Source organism: Leucopleurus acutus (genome assembly GCF_964270905.1).
Source record: "Leucopleurus acutus genome assembly, chromosome: 20".
NCBI lineage: Eukaryota > Metazoa > Chordata > Mammalia > Artiodactyla > Delphinidae > Leucopleurus > Leucopleurus acutus.
The window spans coordinates 4,669,340-4,680,078 of record NC_139162.1 but is presented as its reverse complement, the minus strand read 5'-3'; positions in this window follow the sequence as shown (position 1 = coordinate 4,680,078).

Below are 10,739 nucleotides of genomic sequence, written 5' to 3'. Positions count from 1 at the left end.
AGTGGTTAAGAATCCGCCTGCCAGTGCAGGGGATTTAGGTTCTAGCCCTGGTCCAGGAAGATCCCACGTGCCGCAGAGCAACTAAGCCCGTGCACCACAACGACTGAGCCTGCGCTCTAGAGCCCATGAGCCACAACTACTGAAGCCCGTGTGCCTACAGCCCGTGCTCCGCAACAAGAGAAGCTACCGCAGTGAGAAGCCCGCGCACCGCAACAAAGAGTAGCCCCCGCTCTCCGCAACTAGAGAAAGCCCGCATGCAGCAACGAAGACCCAACACAGCCAAAAATAAAATTAATTAATTAATTAAAAAAAAATAACACACCTAGGTATTGAGTTTTGGATGAAATAGTTGACTTGATTATGACGTTCTTATATCTGCAGCCATTCAGAACAGAGATGTTACATAGTTATTGTCAGTTTCCCAGGAAGTACACGTTATAGGAAGACTTTCTGGAAAAGACTAGGAAGGAAAGAATGCACCTGCTCTTTTTTTTTTTGGCCATTAGTTGTTGAAGTCAGATTCTATTTCATACTATGGTCATCTACCTGTTTTTATTTTTCTTTTCTGAAAATAATTTTAGAACATTTTTAAGGGACTTCCCTGGCGGTCCAGCGAAGACTCTGCGCTTCCATTGCAGGGGGCGTGGGTTCGATCCCCGGTTGGAGAACTAAGATCCCACATGCCACGCAGCGCAGCACCCCCCCCCAAAAAAATTTAAATTTAAAATAATAGTAAATTCACAGAACATGTGAGGAAAAGTCCAGAGAGGCCCACCTCCCCCATGGTAACACCTTGTGTAACTACAGCGCAGTACTGCCACCAGGAAGCTGGCAGTGGCACCATCCACAGAGCATGTGGGTTTTCTCTCGTTCCACAGAGGAGCCTGGGAGGGGAGAAGCAATTCACCCAGGGTCACCTAGCTTGGAACTGCCCACTTTCCCACTCTCCCAGGAAGTGCAAGAGGCCGACCCCACTCCCCCGAATCCCCAGTCTGGAGTTTTCTCTCTTGCCACACACACAAAGCCTCCCGTATTGAAGAGACCACAGAGACCATGGCCACGTCTTTGGCTGTCTGGGGACCGTCCCGCAGCTGTGGGGGGCTGAGTTGCGGGGGGGATGCCCAGCCTCTGAGAGAGCTGCGTCCCTCCAGAGGGTAAGCAGGGCCCCAGGAAACAGCTGGGCAAGTCAGCCCTGCCTGCTCCAAGGCGCCTGAAAAGCAGCTGGACCCTGGGGGCCCTTGGGTGAGGACAGACACCTCAGCCACAGGGGCAGCTTTTCCATAAGAGCAAACTTAATTAAACAGTCTCTCCGTCCCTTGGGCTGGCTGACATAGCCACCGTCTTCCCTGGGGCCAGTTTCCACCAGAGTTGCCAGGATTAACTATCTTCCCGACCCCAGATCTTTCTGTAGACCATCTCACAGAGATCAGCAAGGCAGTGTCAAGGGAAGGCAGAGGGGCGCCCTTCCAGGGGACATAGTGCCGGACAGACTTTATCTTGTGACCCCAGGGAAGGCCTCTGCATGCTTCCACCTGGGAAGAGGTGAGCAGGCCCTCAGGTGAGACGGTGGTGGCACCCAGCTCCAGACAGATTTCTCCCTGTGGGCGCCTGTAGGCTGCTGCCTGAAATTCCACCATCAGAGTATCATCTGTTGTCCACAGCTTGGAGGTCAGTGGATTCCTCTGGAAGAGGGTGGAGGGGGAGACACTGGTGTGTGGGTGACCACAGGCATGGTGGAAAGGGCTAGGATAAAGCTTATGTAGGCTCTGGGTATCTGTGCAGGCTGAGAGGTCAGGGAGGGCTTCCCAGAGGAGGGGCTTCTGAGCTAAGCTCACCAGTACAAGTTTTCTGTAACTACCATACACATTACCACAAACAACAGAAATGTAGCCTCTCGCAGCTCTGGAGACCAGAGGTCCATGTCAGGGTGTCAGTAGGGTTGGCTCCTTCCAGAGGCTGTCCCATGCCCCTGTCCACTTTCTGGGGGCGGCCAGTAACCCGTGCCATTCCTCTTCTTACAGACCCATCACTGCAATCTGTCTTCATCATCCCACAGCCTTCCCCTCTGTGTCTGTGTGTCCCGGATTTCCCTCTCCTTTGGTTTGTAAGGACACTTATTGGATTTAGGACCCACCCTAAACCTAGGACCATCTCATCTCAAGATCCTTAATAACGTCACATACACAGGTTCTGGAGTTAGGATGTGGACACAACTTTTGGGGGGGGACACAATTCAACCCACTCAGGAGCAAGTTAGCTAACTTAGACGGGGGGAGAAGAGGAAAGGCATTCCAGGCAGAGGGAACGGTATGTGCAGAGACACAGCTGGGCATGGCTGGAGAAGGGGGGCACTCTGGGACTGGAAGGATGCAGGCTAGAAAGTTAAGCAGGTGCCAGCCAGTTCACATCTTGAGTTTGAACTTGACCGTGAAAACAATGGGAAGCCACTGAAGGTTTTACCTGGGTTCTGATCTTGTTTGCTTCTCCCCAAGAAGGCCAGTCTTACGATCTGCGTTTACAGATGAAAACACTGAGGTTCAGAGAGGTGAAGGCATTTGCCCAAGAGCAGACCATCAGGAAAATGGAAGAGGCAGGATCTGAACTCAGGCCTCATCTAACTCCATAAGTGGGAAGACAAATGCAGCAGGGATCTGTGTCCGTGGAAGCCTACTCAGGAAGGAAGAAAGGAACGGAAGTGAGATCAGGTGCCAGGATCACTGCCCCACCTGACAACGGTTCTCTAATGTTGGGCCTGGGGGTTGCCATGTTGATGCTCTGAGACCAGCCTCCTCGGCCACACCTGATTGGTGGAGAAACAGGTCACGTGACTCCAGCTAAGCCTGTCAGATTCCTCCCCCCACAATGCTCTTGAGTCTTTTTGACGCCGGAAGGTAGCATGGCCGTGACTAGGAGCCTAGCTCAGGAGCCTCCTCTCAACAGCGTGGCCTCAGGTAACTTCTCCAGCCCCTTGATGTTTCAGTTCCTTCTTTGGAAGTCGGAAGGATGAAAGCAGCCCCTCCCGGCATGGCTGCTGTGGGATTATAGGAAGTCCTGGTGGTGAAGCTTCCTGCCCGACACCTGGCGCACAGAAAATGCTGGGCACGCATCAGCTGGCTCTGCTAGTGGTATGGACAGGGGGGTGGGACTCGGGGCTGTGCGGAGGCCACCTCCTGCCGTGTCCATGGGAAGACGGACGGGAAGGGGAGAGAGAGAGAGAGAAGCCAGCAGGTACTTGATCGCTTTCCAGGACTTGCTTGCAACTGATATGAGACTTGGCCACCGTCCCCTTCCTGTACGGAGGTTCAGGGAAACAGCTCAGTGGTTCCCAGTCGCCGGCTGCCCCTGACTTTGCCCTGGGCTAGCACAAATGGGTTGTTGTTGCTGTTGTTGTTTTGCAATCAAAACCAAACCAATACAGAACACCAACCGAAACACGCCTTGACTGAGATGGTCTGGCAAGCTGAAGGCCCCATGGAAGCCCCTGGAACCACCTTTGAACTGCATGCCGGGGCTTTCCTGCCTCAGACCCGGCGGCTCCCTAAAGAAACCCCTGGCAGGTCTAAGCCACACTGTGGGGAGGCCGTCCTGCCTGTGACCGCCCAGAAGCCTCACGTCCTGGGAACACACGCGTGGCCTCCCCACCCCACATTCCACATCCACACCGCCTGATCCCAAGTGGGCAGACTTCTGGAAAGTTCCACGCTCGGCCCAGGAACTTGCTGAACAGGTGCCTTGACATGGACGATCCCCTGCCCATTAGGCACTGCCCTGGCCAGGCCAGGCTGGAGAATATTGAGGGAGACTAAAGAGAGTATATTGAGGGGACTAAAGTCTCATGGGTTATATGCCAAGGTGAGCGCGAACATCTAACATCCATTGTGTCCTCGACATCCAGGTTGGGAAGATGCCACCACCTGCCTTGAGAGCAGAAAGAATCAAGGCTCAGATATTGCAAGTTTCTAGCTCAAGATCAAACAGTTACTAAGTGGGGAGCCCGAGCTTTCTTCCTACCTGAAATCAAAAGGCTTATTATTAACACTTTCAAATATAAACAAGGCGTAGAAAGTGGTAGAAGGAACCTCTTTGGACGCATCAGCCAGCTACCATTGCTTCATGTAGACCCTCAACTTTTTGCAGAGGTAGAGTCTGGAGTATTTCAAAGTAAATCCCAGACATCATATACATCACCTGTGAATGCTTCAGAATTGCATCTCTAACAGATGACTATGTTTTTTAACATAATCATAAGGTCATTATCACAGGACCGCCTGGACGGGAAAGTTCGAGTTGGAACCACCACACCACGTGCCCTGGGAGGGAGCACGGTCCCAGCCAAGTCCTGCTCTTCCACGGCAGGCCAGTTCACTAGAGCAGCAGTTTCCAAAGGGGGGGTCCTCAGACCCGCAGCATCAGCTTCACCAGGGAACTCATTAGAAATGCAGGTTCTCAGGCCACCCCAGCCCTAACGAGTGAGGGACTCTGAGGTTGGGCCCAGCAGTCTGTGTGTGGTTTTTTTCTTTTAATTTTATTATTTCTTATTGGAAGCATAGTTGATTTACAATGTTGTGTTAATTTCTGCTGTACAGCAAAATGATTCAGTTATACATACACATATATATACATTATTTTTCAATATTCTTTTCCGTTATGGTTTATCACAGGATATTGAATATAGTTCCCTGTGCTCTACAGTAGGACCTTGTTGTTTATCCATCCTATATATAATAGTTTGCATCCACTAATCCCAAACTCCCAATGCAACCCTCCTCCACCCTACTCCCCCTTGGCAACCATAAGTCTATGCTCTATGTCTGTGAGTCTGTTTCTGTTTTGTAGATAAGTTCATTTGTATCATATTTTACATTCCACATATAAGTGACATCATACGCTATTTGTCTTTCTCTGTCTGACTTACTTCGCTTAGTATAATGATCTCTAGGTCCATCCATGTTGCTGAAAATGGCATTATTTCATTCTTTTTTATGGCTGAGTAGTATTCCACTGTATATATATACCACATCTTCTTTATCCATTCATCTGTCAATGGACATTTCATTTGTTTCCACATCTTGGCTATTGTGAATAGTGCTGCTATGAACATAGGGGTGCACGTATCTTTCTGAATTATAGTTTTCTCTGGACATATGCCCAGGAGTGGGATTGCTGGATCATATGATCATATGGTAGCTCTATTTTCAGTTTTTAAGGAACCTCCGTACTGTTCTCCATAGTGGCTGCACCAGCTTACATTCCCACCAGCAGTGCAGGAGGGTTCCCTTTTCTCCACACCCTCTCCAGCATTTGTTATTTGTAGACTTTTTGGTGATGGCCGTTCTGACTAGTGTGAGGTGACACCTCATTGTAGTTTTGATTTGCATTTCTCTAATAATTAGTGATGTTGAGCATCTTTTCATGTGCCTGTTGGCCACCTGTATGTCTTCTGTTTAGGTCTTCTGCCCATTTTTCGATTGGGTTGTTTGTTTTGTTGTTGTTGAGTTGTATGAGCTGTCTATATATTTTGGAGGGTAAGCCCTTGTCAGTCCCGGCAGTCTGTATTTCAGCATGCCCTCCCGGTGACTCTGATGCCATCTGGAACTCCAGAACTGCTGCTGCTGAGGAGGGTGACGGCCCGGGGAGGTGTTTCCCTTCTTGCATTGTTGATTTCTTATTTGTGTCGCTTCTGGCTCCTTCCCCAAAGGATGCTGGGGGGTTGGTCTTAAGCAGCATTGCCTTCCAGCCGACTCAGGAGCCCAGCGGTCAGTGCGTGAGCCCTCCCGCTCCCGAGGTGTCCCTGAGCCAGCGTTTCCTCCTCCATAAAATCCGTGGATGACAGCACCGGCCTCCTAGTCCAGCTGTGCAGAGAGACTAGTTAAGCGCTTAGAATGGTTCCTGGTGCACAGCGGGCATTACGGAAGGACTAGCTGTTCTGACCAAACAGGGGTGGAAGAGCCAAGGGAAGTATAGCCTAACCTACACACCATCGTAGGATGCTTGCGAGTGAGCTCGAAACGCGTCAACGGGAGCCTGTTTCTCACAGGCAGGGCTGGGGGGTGGGGGGGCGCCTCCCGGGACAGAACGGGAAGGAGATTTGGGGGCTGCTGGGAAGAGCAGGGAGTGCCCCTGAGGCAGGGAGACTACAAGACACTGCCGTGGCCAGAGATGGTAAGGGAGGAGCTCACGGTTGCCCAGGGCGATGGGTTCCCCAGAGCCCCCAGGGGGAAGGCGGGAGAGGGCCTCTGAGCTGCAAGAGCTGTGAGGCATCTGGGAGCCTCAGGAAGGCTCCTCTCCCCCAGGGCCCCGGTGGGGAGACAGGAGGCAGGAACAGTCAAGGATCATGGGGAGTCCTGGACACCAGGCAGGCTGGGGGCGCAGGAGGTCATGGCCGGGTTCCGAGCTAACACTGATGAGGCAATTGTCCCAGATTTGGTTGTCCCCAAGGCTCTGCAACTTCAGTTAAGAGTTGTTCATTTAAATAGGACGCAGTCTCTCAAACCCTTGGTTTGAATGAAAAATCTAACAGAGGGATAGAGACCTTGTTTCTTTTACCTGCAGGCATGTGAGAGAAGAGTCATAGGTTTTAACCTTTGAGGGGATAGAGCTGCCAATCAAATAATGTGATCAGGAGAAGTCATGACATGAGCCCACCGTCCACCTGTAGACGTGGGAGAGGGTCACAGTGTGAACTCCGGAGGTGTTTCATTTTGAAAATACACTTACATTAGCCAACTCTGCCCCCTTAAAAGTCCCAGAAAAAGTGGTCACCTCTGTAGCCTGACACACAGATTGTGGTCTTGAAATGCCATTTCCCATTTTTTGGAAAATTTAAAAAGCAGGGTTTCTCAGAGACACAGCTGATTCCAGGGCTGGAAATGTACAAGAGAAGGCTGGAATATTTTGTTTTCCCAAATGGCAAGGGAACTGTCAAAGAGAGACTCCGGGAATTATGCTAAAAGAACTCTGAAGCCAGCTTGGAAAGGCTCTCGGTGGTCAAAGACGTGACCATGGGAGCTTCAGGAAGGATAACATTGCACTGGATTGAAACCCATCTACGCTTACATACATGAGTTCACGAAAATGTTTCTAAAAACTAGTGGATCTCCTGAGATTGATAGGAACTGGCTTGTTTTCTTGAAATCGGTCAAGGGAGGGAATCAAGCAGTGATTCTGCCTTCCTGTTTCCATTGGTAACAAACTCTATATAGATGAGAGGAAGCGTCTCCTGATGAAAGTATCCCAACTAATACATTAAAAGCAATTGAGGGCTTCCCTGGTGGCGCAGTGGTTGAGAGTCCGCCTGCCGATGCAGGGGACACGGGTTCGTGCCCCGGTCCAGGAAGATCCCACATGCCGCGGAGCGGCTGGACCCGTGAGCCATGGCCGCTGAGCGTGCGCATCCGGAGCCTGTGCTCCGCAACGGAAGAGGCCACAACAGTGAGAGGCCCGCGTACCGCAAAACAAACAAACAAACAAAGGCAATTGATAGGATTGGAATAGCACAGTTTTGCAATCCCCAGGGAATGAGTGGTTCAGGACATTGAACATCAGTGATACTGACATCACAAAAAGAGGCCACCGGCCACAAGGAGCCTCCTGACGGAAACACATAAGACCAAGGGGACGGAGCCTGAGCCCAATCCAGCCTCTGGGTCCCACTGCCAGTTTGCACGAAATTCCCAGGACGGAGGGCCATGCAGCACTGCACCTGGAGTGTGCAACCAGCAAAATCCAGACTGTGGGGAATGCTACAGGTCAGACGGCCAAGGGTGTCTCAACAGATAAAATGTAAGGGGTGGAGGGGAAAAAGATGGATGGAGCCGTGGGCAGAATAATGGCCTCTCAAATGTATCCACGTCCTAAGCCCCAGAACCTGTAAATATATGATCTGACCTGGCAAAAGGGCCTTTGCAGGTGTGTGAGCTGAGGACCTTGAGATGGGAGATGATCCTGGATGGTCCAGGTGGGCCCAGGGTGGTGACAAGGTCCTTATAAGAGGGTGGCAGAGGGGTTGAAAGCAGGGTGAAGCAGCATGAGAAACACCCAACCAGCGTTGCTGGTTTTGAAGATGGAGAGAGGGGTCATTAGCCAAGGAATGTGGGTGGCTTCTAGAAGCTGGAAAAGATAAGAGAATGGATTCTCCCCAGCACCTCCAGAAGGAATGCAGCCCTGCAGACACTTTGAGTTTAGTTCGGTAAGACTATTTCAGACATCTGACCTGTAAGAGAACCCTAAGAGAAACTATTTGTGTTGCCACTAAGTTTGTGACTGTTATAGCAGTCCTAGGAAACAAATGCAGATGGGAAACGTGTTGGTTAAAGAACTGTACGGGACATAGGAAGTGATGAACATATGACCGTAAGTCAGGAGAATGGGTACATCTGTGGGGAGGGGGTGGTTGTCGTTGGAGGGGGCACATGGTGGAGCCCGGCTGGTGGTTCCAAGGGGGTTCACCTGGTAATCATTCATTAAGCAGTACCTTTGTGTTCTGTGGTTCTCTAAGACTGTTTCATTTCCATTCAACCAGGTAAAAATCGTAACAGTTGCAAGGACGATTCCGTGGGGTAGAATAGGATCTCCTTCCCCAGAGCTGTTGAAGACAAAACGTTTTCTTTTCCTGATCTTGCTGACATTTCTTTCACCAGCAGCACAGCGATTGGCACAAAGGGAAAAGAAAGGTCTATGGGGCTCATAACTTATATTATGCAAAGGAGCGGGACAGAGCAGACTTATCAACACGTGGAATATGGGGTGTGAAAACGTTTGCAGTGTACATATAAAGCCCGGGGTAGCGGACATGGCAGTGTCTCCAGCCCCCTGACCCTGAGCATCCCCTCCTCTGCGGAAAGCTGCCTCCCGCGAACACCTGACTCCCCGTCGAGGGCTCTCTTTCAACTGCAGGAACACGCTCAGCCCCCATCAGGGAGGACCAGATGCCCCCCTTCCCAGCCCTGCCTCATTCCCCTCTGCTAGCGTTTCTGGGGTCACCTCTCAGACAACATGTGTTCAGATCTCTGGGTTTGGGAGAACCCAAAGCAAGACACTGAGAAAAACTCTAATGAAGTGGGAGGAGGTGTTTACCCTAAAACACCTGGTTACAGAGAACACCTGTAGCCTTTACCTGACAGTTTCTCCCACCACCACTGCCCCGCCCCCACCTCCTCCCACTCAGCAACTGTCTGCTGGATGCATAGGTGGGTGGCCCGGGAGCCCGTCCCACACCCACTGGGGAACTTGAGAAGAACGGGTCTCTCTCCCTCCCCTTGCATAGTCTTGGCAGACCTGACATCCTTCCGCCAAATTCCCTTTCTGTTTAAAATAACCAGTCAGTTTCTGCTGCTCGCAGACGGGAGGTTGGTAACCGATACAGCCAGGTGAAGCTTGGCGTTAACGGAGCACTAAACAGCACGGAGGTTCCTGACAGCTAAGACCAAAAGTTCAATGCTGGGGAAAAAGTGGACAGTTCATCAAGGGAGAAAAGCTTTCTTGTTGTTGGTTTTCATTGGTTTGTTTGTTTGTTTTGGTAAGTTATCCTATCCCATGATGCTCGCCAGGCTCTGAAGAGTAAGTAGAATTTTTAAAAAAAGTTAAAACAAGTGTATGAAATATTTCAAACCTTAACAAAACATAGAGATTGATACAATAACCTCAGGAAGGTGCGGTTTCATGGGTGTAGGGGTGTGGCTGAGAATTTGGTCTTACTTGACCGGCATGACGGTGGGCATTCTTCTCCTGTTCTAACTTGTAAGAAATGAGGTTCAGAAAGCAGGGCCGTTTGTCCAGGGCTCCCGGAAGTCCATCGTAGAGTAGAAATTGGTCATGTGAATTGCTTTCCGTAAGTCTCTGCGCCAACCCTTCTATGCACTGAAATCCTCCCCTCTTCCCGCGCCCCATGCTCTGTCCACTGCCCGGCTTGACCCAAAGACCCAAAGAGGAGCGTGATGCTCTGGGCTCTGATGAACTGCTGTTGGCTGTGGGGATCGTGTGTGGGTACCAAAGCCCCCTCCCCAGGCAGTTCTCAGGGCGGGACCCCACCTGCGATAACAGCCCCCATGGACAGCGCCACTGCTGGTCCTTAAGACAGCTTTGTAAGGGGCTCAAAAAGGGCACCTGTCCTCTGCCACGAGCCTCTTCAAATCTACAGGGGTGTGACTGGTGCCCCCAGGACCTCTGCACGACCTGTCCAAGCCCACTTGGCAGCCCTACTGATCCCAGTCAGGCTCACTCAGCACCAGATAATTCCTCCATAACCACCTGCCAGGTGTGGACCATTTTCCCCTTTTAGAGATGAGAGAGGGGGACACACGTCGCCCAGGGTCCCAAAGTAGTGGAGCCTGCACCCCACACTAAGGGCTTCCCACGGGAGGGTGGGATACGGGGCCACCTCCGTGGGAACGCGCCACCCCCCACCCAGCCAACAGCACGCTGGCTGTGATTACATGTCCTCCTTTCAGCCCGGACCAGGAGCCACGGATACTATGCAACTGCCCCTCTCCTAGACTGTCTCCACCCTCCTCCCCCAGCCTGGCTCCTCTGTATTCCACAGTCCTGGCTCTACATCACCTCCTTGGGAGTCTTCCCGGAGTCATCCGGGTAGACTGACATGCGCCCCCACTGGGTCCCGCACGCGGCGACGTTGTGACACATGCCACGTGGCTTCCCCCTTCTCCACGGGACTCAGAGCTCCTGGAGGGCAGGGGCCACGTCTAGCTCATCTCTCTCCCAATATCCAGCATGGTGCAGGT